The sequence below is a fragment of the Tamandua tetradactyla genome, chromosome 2 (assembly GCF_023851605.1).
Source record: "Tamandua tetradactyla isolate mTamTet1 chromosome 2, mTamTet1.pri, whole genome shotgun sequence".
Taxonomy (NCBI): domain Eukaryota; kingdom Metazoa; phylum Chordata; class Mammalia; order Pilosa; family Myrmecophagidae; genus Tamandua; species Tamandua tetradactyla.
Window position 1 is genome coordinate 169,879,366 of NC_135328.1, and position 14,244 is coordinate 169,893,609.

Sequence of the window (14,244 nt, forward strand, 5' to 3'; positions counted from 1 at the left end):
CTATCAGATCTGTATCACACTGAGGCTCATCCTGCCAATTGTGTACCTCACCCCTCAACTTTCCTTTCACAGAAGCTCCCTCAACCCCCTGCCTGAATTTCTTACATTCCAAACTCTGTCCTGGCATCTGCTTCCTGAAGGACTCAAATTTATACAGTTGGTATCAGAAATGGGTTGAGAAAGTGGGGGTGAGAGTGGGAGATGTGTAAGATGGGGTTTATAGACTGGATCACTTATAGTTTAACTCGCAATGAGGATCTCATTCCAGGCAGTACATGAGGCATGGACAGCCTCTAGCAAAGTTGATGGCCTGAGTGCTAAACTCTCACAAGCTGTGACTTGAATGCTCCTGAAAAAGAACACCCTAATTGGTGTAATCATTCAGATGTTTGAAAGTATGAAGGAAACAATGCATACAAGAACAATGGAATTGGCTGGCTGTTATACTGAATTCACTCCCTAGAGAGGGCATCTAAAAAAACAACTGAAAACTTTTTTTTTTTTTTTTTTTTTTTTAAAGGAAAGACAGAGAGAAGGAAGGAAGGAAGGATAGAAGGAAGGAAGAGAGGAAGAAAGGGAAACATCTTTTTAAACATTTTCTTGTTTTATTGTATTTTGTTTCTCCGTTTTCGTTACATGGGCTGGGGCCGGGAATCGAACCGAGGTCCTCCGGCATAGCAGGCAAGCACTTTGCCCGCTGAGCCACCGCGGCCCGCCCCTGAAAACTTTTTAAGTTTAAGGATTCGGAACTCCAACTGCCAAGCATGCTATTGAAGCAAGTATATATAAGTAAGATTCTCCAGGTCTTTCCCAAAGAAACCTATGGCCATTTAATCAGGGGACTGTAGAGTGGTACAAAAGAAAATTTACCCAGATATTTTAAGGACTATTGGTTCCTAGATGTGAGTTGACACTGATATCCAGAGACCCAGAGCATCATTATGATCCTATTACAGAGGGAAGAATCCAGGAACCAAGCAGTAAAATTGAGTACTGGCCAAAGTCCAGCTTACAGTGCATCCATTGGTCCACGGACCCACCCAGCAGTCACTTCCTCAGCCCCTGAATGTATAAATAAGATTAGCATACTTGGCAGTTGGAGTCCCAAGTCCTTGGCCTGTGAAGTAAGAGTGAAAGTTTCTGAAACTGTTCTCCCCATCCCCTGGCCAAGATATTAAGTCAAAATCAATATTGCTACGATGTGTGAATATATTTCATTAAAACTGCATTTTAAAAAACAAAAAATTTTTTTTAATTTTTTAAAAATCAGTATTGCATAGGAGGTGGGGGTTATGGGAATGGCAGAGATTAGTAACATCCTTAAGGATCTCAAAGATGCAGGGTGGTGGCACCTTTTCACATGTCTCTTTAATTCACCAATTTGGCTCCTGCAGAAACCAGGTGGATCCTGGAGAATGATTAGAGACTACTACAAGCTCAACCAAGTAGTAGCCACAACCACAGCTGTCATGGCAGATGTAGTATGCTTGCTACAGCAGATAAACATTGCCTTAAATATATGGCATGCAGCTATTAATTTAGTAAATGAGCTTTATATCCCAAGCAGAAAAGATGATCAGAAACAGTCCACTTTCACAAGAAACAAACAATAACATAGATTCAATAGTTATAGCTATGTTAACTTTCTATCTTTGTCATAAGATAGTCTGAAGAGATCTGGACTCAGAATGGTATATTGATCCATTTCATCAAAGACATTGCGTAGACCATGTGAGATGAATAACAGGTGACTAGCATGCTAAGGCCTTGGTAACTTACACATGCTCAAAACGGTGGCAGAAAAATCCTACAAATATTCAGAGACCTGCCACTTCAGTAAGGTTTCTAGTAGTACGGTGGTCAGAGCCATGATAACTCATCCCTTCCAAAACGAAGACAAACTGCTGCATCACCCACTATAATAAATGAAGCGCAATATCTGATAGTCTTCTTCAAATTCTATACATTTTGTACACAGGAATACTGCTGTGGCCCATATACTGGGTGACATGAAAGACTGCCAGCATTAAGTGGGAGCAGCAACTCTGCAGCAGATCCAGGCTCAGTTCAGACAGTCCCTATGCCATTGGAGGTTTCAGTGGATGGAAAGATACAGTGTGAAGTTTATGGCAAGCCCCAATGGAAGAATCACAACAAGGACCCTGGAGTTCTGGAGGAAAGCCACGTTGTTAGGAAAACTGCTCCAGGTGTGCTACAGGACCTTGGTAAGAAATAGAACACTAGACCCTGGGATACCATGGGTCCAAAACTGCCCATATTGAGCTGGGGTTGACAGGATTCTCTGAGTCATAAAGTCTGGTGGACTCAACAGCAATCCACTGGAAGATGGAAATTATAGTTATTATGTAATACAGCTGATTAGCAGCCTTTAAGGAAAAAGACGTGAAGATGGAGGCAGTAAGGTATGAAGGCAAATGAACAAACACACTGGAGTGACTGTGAAATGTGAAAATCTTTGTTTTTCATGTTAATACCCAGCAGATCAAGGATCAAGCCCAAGCAGAACCAAAGAGTACAAATAAGATGCATAAGCAGGCAACCAAAACCACTCCAACACCTACCACAGCTGTACTAACACTCCTTCTATAGCTGTTTGGGAGAATCCTATATGGTCAAACTGAGGAAGAAAAGCCATAGCCTAAATTATAAATAGGTCAGCTTGGTATGTGGATGCAAGCTAAAAATAGACAACAGCATACTTAGGGGTGACTTTGACAGTGGAAAGTGAAAAATCTTCTAATGGATGGAGCTTCAAATTGTCTACCTCATGAAGTACCTTTCTATGGAAAGAAAAGTGGCATACAATGAGAACAGATACGCACTTATGGGCGATGGCAAATGGAATAACCAGCTGATCAGCAGTCTTTAAGGAAAAAGATAAGAAAATAGAGGCAAGAAGGTATGGAGGCAAATGAACAACATACTGGAGTGGTTGCGAAGTATGAAAATCTTTGCTTTTCATGTTAATACTCACCAGAAAGTATCCAACATAGAAGAAAGAGTGAACAGCCAAGTAGACAAAATGACTCAGCCAGTTGACATTAGCCACCACAAAGCTGGCATGATGAGACATAAATGGAGTTTATACATAAGCCCAACAGCCTGGTCTCCCCTTACCAAGGCCTAATCAACCTAATGCCACCTCTAAATGTCCAATCTGCCAGCAAGAGAGACCGTCATTGAGCCTACAATATGACACTATGCTTCAAGGAGACCAACCAGACACTAGGTGGTAAATTCACTACACTTTTATCTCAGAAGTCCCAGCAAGTGATACTCACAGGAAGAGATACTTATTGTAAGAACATATTCATCTTTCCAGACCATATAGTCCCAACCAGCACTTACAGGGTTGTATGCTCTGGAAAAATGGCTTATAGAGCACCTGATTCACAGACATGGAATCCTGTACAGCATAGCAACCAACCAAGGAACCACTTTATAATGAAGGAATAATGGCAGCAGCCAACCTGGGTCATATCACATAAAGGTGCCTTACTAAAGCAGCCAGCCTTACACAGCATTGCAATGGTCTGCTGAAGGCAAAGCTGATTCACCAGTTTCAAGGCAAGAATGGCATAAATATGCTCTGGAATACAGTAAACGTGGTGATTCAGAGACAGTGTCCCCAGGAGAAAGAATACATGGGTCAAGAAACCAAGAGGTGGAAGCAGAAATGGTCCCCACTTACCATAATTAACAAGGATCTACAGGACTTTTTGCTTCCCATTCCTGCAACACTGCACTCTATAGTTAAGAGATACTGATACCCAAAGGGTACACATACTTGCCCAGAGTCACATCATGGATCCCACTGAAATACAAGCTGTGGTTGCAGCCAGGACATCTGAAAGTCTTTATATCCAGAAGCCAGCAGGCAAGAATAGAAATCATCATCTTGGGAGAGTTAAATAATCCTGATCAGCAGAAGGAAATAGAGCTGTTGTTACACAATGGGTACAAGAAAGTATAGGTGTAGAACTCAGATGATCCATTTGTGTACCTCTTTGTATTCCCTTGCCCAACTGTAATTGTGAATGGACAAATGCAACTACTCCACTTAGAAATGAGTATTTGGATCATACCATGAGGTAACCACCAAAGACCAACAGAAATGACAAGCTAAGGGCAAAGGAAATTTAGACTGGACAATGGAAGAGGCAGACAATGAGAACCACTGTGACCCAAAGACCAACTACTGCAATGAGGGCTGAAGCCTGTCATACAAATCTTTTAAGTTTCCCCTCAGGAGGAAAGGTCCATGGAACCCTAAAGGAACTCCACCAAAAAGTATTCAGAGACGCAGAGGAGGAAAGGTCCATGGAACCCTAAAGGAACTCCACCAGAAAGTATTTAGAGACGCAGATCTATGTTGCACAAAAAGTGGACTGAAGCAATCGCTTAGATCTCCCATCAAAAAAGAACTTCCCATTCAATTGCAAGCTAACAGTATACAGCTGCAACACGTTAAGAATTCCAGTAACATGTTAAGAATTCATCATATATAATATAATCAGAATAAAGTCATGATGCATGCAACAACATGGATGAATCTTGAGGACACTATGTTGAGTGAAATTAGCCAAAAACAAAAGGACAAATAACGTATTGTCTCACTAATATGAGCTAACTTGGAGACTTAAAGTTGAAAACACAGGTTATCAGGAGACAGAAAGAGGACTGAAACTGGGCATTTGATGCTAAAAGAGTACAGAATGTTCAACAGGATTGATTGTAAAGATCCAGAAATGGATAGCACAATACTATCTGATGGCAGCATGATATTGTAAGTAGAATGAACAAAGCTGAGTGTGAGCACAGTTGAAAGAGGAAGTCTAGAGACATGTATGACACCAGAAACAAAGACAGAAGATAAAGACTGAGACTGTATAACGTAGCGAAACCTAGAAAGGACAATGACAGTGATTAAATGTACCAATAAAAGAACATTTCTAGATGAAGGAGAACAAATAAATTTCAACAGTGTAAAGTGTTGAAAATGGGATGGTATATGGAAAAAATACAATCAATGCAAACTAGGGTCTACAGTTAACAGTAACATTTTAATATACTTCCATTAAATGTAACAAAGGAATATACCAAAGCTAAACGTCAATAAGAGGAGGATATAAGGGAGGGGTATAGGGTTCTTGGTTATTATTTCTCCTTTTTATTTTTTATTCTTTTTTTTTCCCTCCTCTTTCCTTGCAGAAGAAATGGAAATGTCCTCATACAGATTGTGGTGAATGCATAACTATGTGATTATACTGGGAACCTTAATTGTTTACTTAGGATAGATTGCACCGTAGGTGAATAAAGCTGTTTAAAAATAAACAGAGGGCGGGCCACAGTGGCTCAGCAGGTAAGAGTGCTTGCCTGCCACCCGGGTTCAATTCCCGGTGTCTGCCCATGTAAAAATAAATAAATAAATAAACAGAAAGATACAAGTACTGGAGATAATGCAGAGAGAGAGAGAAGTCCTTATTCACTGTTGGTAAGGAAGTAGAATAGTGTAGTCCCTCAGAAGGGCAATGTGGTGGTTCACAGGAGGCTCAGTATAGGATTGCAATATGATCCTACAACCCTGTTATTAGGTACATACATGAGGAATGGAAAGCCTGGACATAAATAGATATTTGCACACTGGTGTTTATGGCTGCAGTATTCATGGATGTGCAGTGGATGGAGATGGCCTAAGGGTACATCGACTGATGAGAGGAAGAAAGTGTGAACTGTGGTTTATACATACAATGGAATACTAAGCTGTAAGAAGGCAGTTTTAAGGCATGCAAATAGGTGAATGAGCCTTGAGGACAGTATGCTGAGTGAAATAAGCCAGAAACAAAAAGACAGATATTATAATTCCTCGCCGATATGGATTGATTATAACATGCAACTCTGAAATTGAATTCGAGAGCATAGGTTATCAGAAGGATTACTGTAAAGGTTCCTAGATTTTAAACTCTTACAGCAATCGCATCTAATCCTGAGTTAAAACTGTTATTTCCAACTTCTGAGCGGCTGAGTAATTTGTGTATAACCTGGTCGTTTCCTAGAACTTCAGTATCTGTGACACCTAAGACTCAGAGTTAGAGTTCTACAGCTGTGATAGTCAGCATTACCCCATACAGCAACTGTTGAAGGTGAAAAAGAGATCAGACTTCAATTAGAGATATGAATGAAGCTGATCTGGTTAGGACTAAAGTAAATGAGACTAAAGGGTAAAGGGATGATATTGCCTGTATTTTAATACTTCAACTTCTGTGTGAGACCAAAGGAAAAGATGTTTATTTGGTGCAAAATTTATATATTTTCAGTAGCACACTATCTGCGGTCAGTTTATTCAAACATCATAATGACACAGAACTTTGAATAGAGAGTGAGATCTTGCTGGTTTATACAGGTTAGTATGATGAGCTCATGTACACGAGAGTAATCTGGGCAGAAGATAAAAAAGTATTTGTAAAGTCCTCAAGGGAACTGGGGGGAAATGTGGAATACTAAACTTCCCCACCTGGGAAAGACCTGATATTCTCAAAAGCAGTGGGGACTACCAATTTAACAAGCCAAGCCTTTGACTGTGGGACTTGTCCTTATGAAACTTATTCCTGCAAAGGAGAAGCTAAGACTACTTATGATTATGCCTAAGAGTCATCCCCAGAGAGCTTCTTTTGTTGCTCAGATATGGCCTCGCTCTTTTAAGTCAACTCTGCAAGTAAACATACTGCCCTCCCCACTACATGGGACATGACTCCCAAGGGTATAAATCTCCCTGGCAAGATGGGACATGATTTCCAGGGATGAACCTGATCCTGGTATCATGGGACTAAGAAAGACTTCTTGACCAAAAAGGGGAAGAGAAATGAAACAAAATACAGTTTCAGTGGTTGAGAGACTTAAAACAGAATCGAGAAATCACTCTGGAGATTATTCTTATGCATTATACAGATATCGCTTTTCAGTTTTTGGTGTATTAAAGTAACTAGAGGCAAATACCTGAAACCACTGAACGGTAATCCAGTAGCCTTGATTCTTGAAGATGACTTTGTAACTATATAGCTTTATAATTACAGTTTATAGTTTTTACAGTGTGATCACGTGTTTGTGAAAACCTTATGACTGACACTCCCTTTATCTAGTTTACAGACAGCTGAGTATGAAAATAAAGATAAAAAATAAATAAATAATATGAGAAGATGGGGTATGGGATGTTTTGGGTGTTTTTTTTAATTTTTAAAATTTTTTTAAATATAACAACAAACAAAAACATTCTTAACATGATCATTCCGTTCTACATATATAATCAGTAATACACAGTATCATCACATAGTTGCATATTCACCATCATGATTATTTCTTAGAACATTTGCATCAATTCAGAAAAAGAAATAAAAAGACAACAGAAAAAAGATCATACATACTATACCCCTTACCCCTCCCTTTCATTGATCAGTAGCATTTCAATCTACTAAATTTATTTTAACATTTGTTCCCCTATTATTTATTTTTATTCCATATGTTTTACCCCTCTGTTGATAAGGTAGATAAAAGGAGCATCAGACACAAGGTTTTCACAATCACACTGTGAAAGCTATTTAATTATATAATCATTTTCAAGAAACATGGCTACTGGAACACAGCTCTACATTTTCAGGCAGTTCCCTCCAGCCTCTCCATTACATCTTGACTAACAAGGTGGTATCTATTTCATGTGTAAGAATAACCTCCAGGATAACCTCTCAACTCTGTTTGGAATCTCTCAGCCACTGACATTTTGTCTCATTTCACTCTTCCCCCTTTTGGTCGAGAAAGTTGGGTATTTTTTTTAACTCTTATTTTTATTTTATTGTTTTTGGAGTAATGAAAATGTTCAAAAATCGATAGTGATGACACTGCAAACCATTATTGTATAACTTTGGATGATTATATAGTATGTGAATATATCAATAAAACTGCATCTAAAAGGAAAAAAAAAGAATTCATCACAGCTTTCCAGTTGAGGCCCTATTCTTCCTCAGCAGCTCCAAACCAGGGACTAAAGATGACAGTGTACTAGAACCTGGCCATTTTCCCCCAAACGCAGGACTTTTCTAACAGGCAATCTTTGTTCTTAAGCTCCCCATTGGGTTGGCTGAAATTTTTCAGATCTGCTTCAGGATTGAAGCCATCCCCAGAGAATTCTGCCCCTCCCCGCTTTCCTTTTACAGGAATGAGGAAAGATCAGATTGGAACCAAATAATGAAGGTCTTTTTTGCCAGGATAAATAACAAGGTAGAGATCTTTTAGACAGTGAGTAGAAACTTCCAAGAGTAACTTTACAATAACCTCAAAAATAATCTACCTCAGCTACTAATTAAATTAAAAAATATATGGACTGTTATTGCCTCTCTAAAATGACAAGAAGCCTAGATGACATATTTTGAAGTTTTAAGGTTTTGTTTTTTTCTCAAAAAAAAGTGAGTTTTACTTCACTTACTTTTTAGGAGTTGTTTCTCTTATTTAATTGAAAATGAAAAAACAGACAATTAAGTTTATATAAACCCTGACAAGGTGCTTTCAAAAATTTTCATACTTCTTGCTCAACTTATTTTAATAAAGAGAATTTTGAGATAGCCAATGCTGTACTATTAAGTCATAATAATAAATTATTTACTCTACCTTAATTTTAATATAATGAATTCTGGCAGATAAAATATCAAACCTTAATTGTGAGAGGTTAGAAAAGAACCATACTATAAAGAGAAATGCATACCTTTTCATTAACTCTAACAAAAAGGCCCTAGAGCTGCTATTTTTGTAAATTTATATGAAAATTATGACATGCAAAGCAACCAAAAGCTTCCATAACAAACCAGTGCAAGCCTTTCAGCTCACTTTAAAGTCAGCATTAATGGCTCTAAAAGTGATCTTAATCAGAAAAATACTGTGGGCAATCCTTTGTATATAGAATGAAGGTCCAAATTTGCCCTTAGCTGATTCAAACAATGGTTCCTTGCAGTATTTTCTAGGCAGTTTGCAAAAAAACTTTAGAACAGTAGCAAGTCCTTAATACTGACTTTGAACTATGTTCTCACAAAACTTTATAGAAAAGCTTTAGTACCTCAAATGGAAGGCAAAGGAAAAGGGAATAAATAGCCTTCATTTAAGAGGAAAGAATGATTAATTTGTATTATATAGAAATCACAGAAATATAATAGCACTCCTTAAAATCTAGCACACCTGGGTGCTTAGAAATCTTAATACTAAATATGCAAATGAACTCTACTTTTTAAAAAATGTTTTAACAGAATCAAAGGAAAACTAAGCCTAGAGTTTACAACTGCCTTTTTTTTTTGGCAATTGCCTTTTTTTAAAAAATATTTTTAAATTCTCACCTGCCATGCAGAAGACACGGGTTTGATTTCCAGCTGTGCAAATCCCCCTCAAAAAAAAATTCAACAAATGGTGCTGCAATAACAGGATTCTTACATAGAAAAAGAATGGAATATGACCCTATACAGGATACAAAAAATACATATATATATGTATATGTATACGTATATTCTTAGAAGTCATCTTTTTATATTGAAGTCCCCACTCCACCATCATTCCCATCACAACTCAATTCTTGTTCACTAAACAGGAAACCAGAGAGTTTTTATCCTCAAGCCAAAAAAACACTACTTATCTTCAAAGAATCTGGCCATTTATCTGCAAGTAAAAGCTTGAGCAATTTACTCAGTGATTGTAAAGAAAAGTTACAAATCTCAAATAGAGCCTTACCTTACTACTTCACACCCAGTAGGAGGGCTATAAATCAAAAAGACAATAATAACAAGTGTTGGTGAGGAAGAGAAATAGGTTTTAAAAAGCTAAGTATAAGAAGGATTTCTTATAAGTACCTGCAATTATATATTCCTCAATGATTATTATAAACTAAGAATGCTGCTCTATATAATTCATCAGGCACACAAAAGTAAAATTTAAAAATCAATGTAAAACTCTGAAAATGAATAATTTGCAACAAGCGTATCTAATTCATAGGGAATATCTAATTTATTAGCTATAAACAAAACAGAAAATGTGTAATAAATTAGGATGAAATTATTTTCTACAAAATATTTCAAAGAAATCCATAAATTATTTCATCTCTTAAAAAATTAAAGCTGTCAAGTTTTAAGTCACACAGAAATTCCACTACCTGGTTTTGGTTTTCCGCAAAAGGAAGAATGAAAATGAACATTCACTGTGCACCATCTATGTGACAGGCACTGAGCTCAATGCTTTTGATTACTTTTATTTTGTACCAGGTCTTCCCTGAGAGACACTATTACTCTAGTTGTAGATTAGAAGAAACTAAGAACCTAAGTGTCACATTGTTCTAAGAGGTACAGTAAAGATTCCTGTCCACATCTAACTCCCTACTCTGCACCACCTCCTGCAATTAACAACCATACAATACACACACCTTTGAGAAACAAGAATTTAGGTTCAAAACCAGGCAATCATCTTTTAACAAGTTTTATGCCTTACAAGTAGTCTGTGGCCAATACATAACAGGTGTCAAATAAAAGTTTACCGAACGGAATGAACAGTGGTAGCCTAGTAACACAGGAAGAGCTAGGATGATCTCCACTCTATCTTTCTAAAGGAGTTAATATAAAACTATCACTTACCAGGCAACATATATAATTATCTTTCTAAAGATCAAAACACTGATCCAGAAATTGAAAGAGAAAGGGGAAACCATATGTAAACATTTATCATTAATGTTCTTAAGGGCAAGATACTGGATTAAGGATAGAAACCTTTAACAGAGATCTAGCATGTCCCATTCCATTCAATTACAACATCTGTCGGGGCCTGCCTTGTAACAGCTAATTAAACATGTCCTGCTTCCACAATTAGCTAATTGCTAGCACAGATCTTGGTCACTTTTGTGTTTCCCAAAGCACCTAAGACAGCACCAGGCACTTGATATTACTAACTAAAATTTTTTAAAAACTTTTACTGGTTACACTTTTTCAGATACACCAGCAGTGTACTCTTTCTAAAAGCACTGCAAGGTAAATATAACTATTTACAGACAATAATACTGTGGTTCAGAGAGATTATGTGCCAAGGTAGGTGGCCAGGTGTCCTCTTACAAGAACCCAGCTACTAAGTAAATTTTCAATAAATGTTTGCTAATTGCATCATCTGTCTCTAGAAATATAGTTTTTCTTTCTAACATTACAACACCATTATCTGTGTTATAAAAATGACTATTGCCACTTAAGATTAGTGGCTAACAGAGATACTTTTATTTAGTTCAGCAAGGTTAGCTAACATATCAATGATGCTCAAGCTTTAGAACTACAAATCAGGGAGCCTGATAAAATGAAGGTTCTTGGGCCACCATCATCCCTAGAAATCCTGATTAAGGAGCCAGGAATCTGCATATTTTAATAAGCACACTCAGCTGATTCTAATGTTGTTAATCTTCAACCACATTGAGAACTGAATTACATTTTTCAAAACCTAAGTTCATCAATCAAAAAAAATTTTAATCAAGCCAGTAATCTTACAGTTAAACAAGTGTTTAAACAAAACTTTACAAAAACAATACAAGGCTGCAGTATCTAACAAAAATAGGTCCTCAAAAATTGTTTACCACCCCCAAATCTCCCAAGTAACCCGTGATGCATCAGAAGTAAATCTGGGGTCTTTTAGATAGCTAACTATGTTATTCTGAGTTTTAGTTGAATTCAACTATGGTTGCAATGTAACTTAATAAAACATTTTTACAGGTGTTATTCAAATGACTGGGTTTTAAACAGTAAGATGGAACAGTAAGCTAATTTTGAGCCTAATATCCAGAAATCATAATTTAAAAATCACCTTCAGAATAAAAGCCCACTTTAAACTTTGAATGACTGTCAAAATATACTAACTCTGTGATTATGGGTGGCATCTCCCCCATTGCTAATTATTTAGCAAGAGCCCACAAAATATTTTTCTGTACTTTCCAAATTCTCTACAATAAGTATTTTTATTTGTTTCATCATTATCAAAGTTTTAACCTATTAATCCTACAACACATATAACAATCTTTCGCACACATAACAGGATGACAAGTATACCTGTAATCACAAACATCCAAATATCTGTTTTATGACATCAAAGTTTAATCATTAACTTTTTTTTACATTAACACCATAACAAATCATTTTACTTCTAAAATGTATAATGTATACCTTTTCCATCAGGTATATGTTATTTGGATGATTTAGCAAGACTTTCAAAAATCCTCCTGTCATCATCTATTCTCTGGATCTATCTAGTGGAACACTGAAACATTAAAATATTTCTACTCTCTTATTACGTGGTGGGGGAGAGGGCAAGGGCAGACCTTTGAAAAAAAAAAGATATTTTCATAACTGTTAGTATTTTTATTTGGGAAACTTAACGTAAAGCTAGGATGAGGCTTTCTCGAAGGCAGATCATGCTTACAAGAGGCAAATGCAACATAAGGCAGAGAGAGCAACCGGCAGGTGATGAAATTCCACCTTAAATAAAACGCAAAACGTTGTTATCAAGCAATTCAGATCCGGGAATGACACTCCAGGAACATAAGGGACTCTCACAGCCCTCCACTCTCCGCACCCCAATTCCCATCCGTTACCCTCCCCCCCGTCCCCCCTCCCCCGACTCTGCGGGACTTGGTGTGGAGAGAAGGGAAACAAGGGCTGTTTGCAAACAAGCGTCCTCTGCCTCCCTCCCGGAGGTACGTGCAGGGCCGGGGTGAGAGGCTGCGCTCGGCCCCGGCCCAGGGCAAACACGGAAGAGTGCCCGCGCCCCCGCCTGCCCCGCGCCCCACACTCCTGGCTGCGCCGGAACCGAGGCCAGGGCGAGGGCTTCCCGGCGGCGCGGGGCCTAGTCGCGCCCCCACCCCCCACGCGTCTCCAACCTCTCAGGGGACGCGGGGATAAAGGGCTGAGGCCCGGGAGTCGCGGAGTGAGGGAGGTGGCCGCCGCGGCAGGACGCCCCATCCGTCCTGTGCGAGGGCGGCTGCCGAGGCCCCTGCGGGCGGCGGGAGGTCGTGAGTCCCAGCCCGCGCCGCGCCGCACTCACCTCAAGCAGCGGCCGCTGGCGCCTCAGCATGGCCGTGGGGGTCGTCCCTGAGCCTACAGCCTCCTCGGGAGGGCACCGGCGCGGCCCCGAGCACCGCCGCGGAGCCTCCCACTCCTGAAGGGACTGTGGCTACCGCTGCGGCTGGGGCCCAGCACCCGCCGAGCCGCATCCGGCTCCCGGACCGCAGCAGCCAAGCGGATCCCGACGGAGCGTCGATGAGCCGGGCTGGGGGCGCAAACCTGCAGCGGGACGACTGAGGCGCCGCAGGCGGGGATCCTCGGCGGAGCCTCCAGCGTTACCGCGGCCGATCCTGCCGCCTGCGCCGCCGGCGCCGCTGGCCCACAGCGCCCCCTGGACCCCACGCCGGGCTACGGCCGAGGGACTGCGGCGGTCCGCGCCGAGCGGGAGCGGGAGGGACCCGAAGAGAGGGAGAGAAGGAGAGAGGCCTGAAGGCGGCGGGGCCCCGCACTCCCGACCCCGCGCTCGCGCCCAGACCCACCCCTGCCTACGCCTCTAGGGATCTGGAAGCCCCTCGGCCCCTCTCGCCCCTGGTGGGTGACCTCCCCGGCCCTCAGGCCCGGAGCACCTTTTCCTTCTCTGCGCAAAGTACGTGAACATTCCGGTCACTCGGACCGCACCTGAGAGAAGTGTGTGAGAATCTCGTGCTCGTCTCTTGTGATTCGGGGGTCGGGGGTGGGGGAATCTCTTCTAAACCCATCGCTGTGTCTGGATGAAAGAACAGTGACCCAGAACAAACCTTTTTTCAAACATGCTTACAAAACCCTCTCCCAAAACAGATGAAGGAATGTCTTTGACTTAACTTTTCTTGGATCTACTGTGCAGATCGTTACAGAATGTTCCTATAGATACCAAACCCTTAACCCGAACACTACGTCCCCCCAAAAAACAAAAAAATAGAAAAAATATTTTGAGCAAGAGATTAGCCAACGGGTGGTCCTGAAATTCATACACAGTTGTAGAGATGAGATGAAGAAAGAACCATCCATCTTTAACACCCAACCTCCCCAGCCAATCCCAGGTACTGCTTTCTAAAGGAAGAAAATTGTTTTTTTTTTTAGTGGGGGCTGTAGGATCATTTTGTTTACAAATACCCCACATTAGCTGCCTCTC

General features: G+C 40.2%; 1 protein-coding gene across 2 annotated transcripts in view; it reads right to left on the reverse strand.

The window, feature by feature from the left end:
• ZFYVE9 (zinc finger FYVE-type containing 9) overlaps window positions 1–13,425 on the reverse strand; it is a 270,755-nt gene extending 257,330 nt beyond the window's left edge. For both annotated transcript variants that reach the window (XM_077149656.1, XM_077149655.1), the window contains exon 1: window positions 13,114–13,425. The gene's annotated coding sequence lies outside the window, so the exon portion shown is untranslated. The remainder of the gene's footprint in view (window positions 1–13,113) is intronic.
• Between the last annotated feature and the right edge of the window lie 819 nt (window positions 13,426–14,244).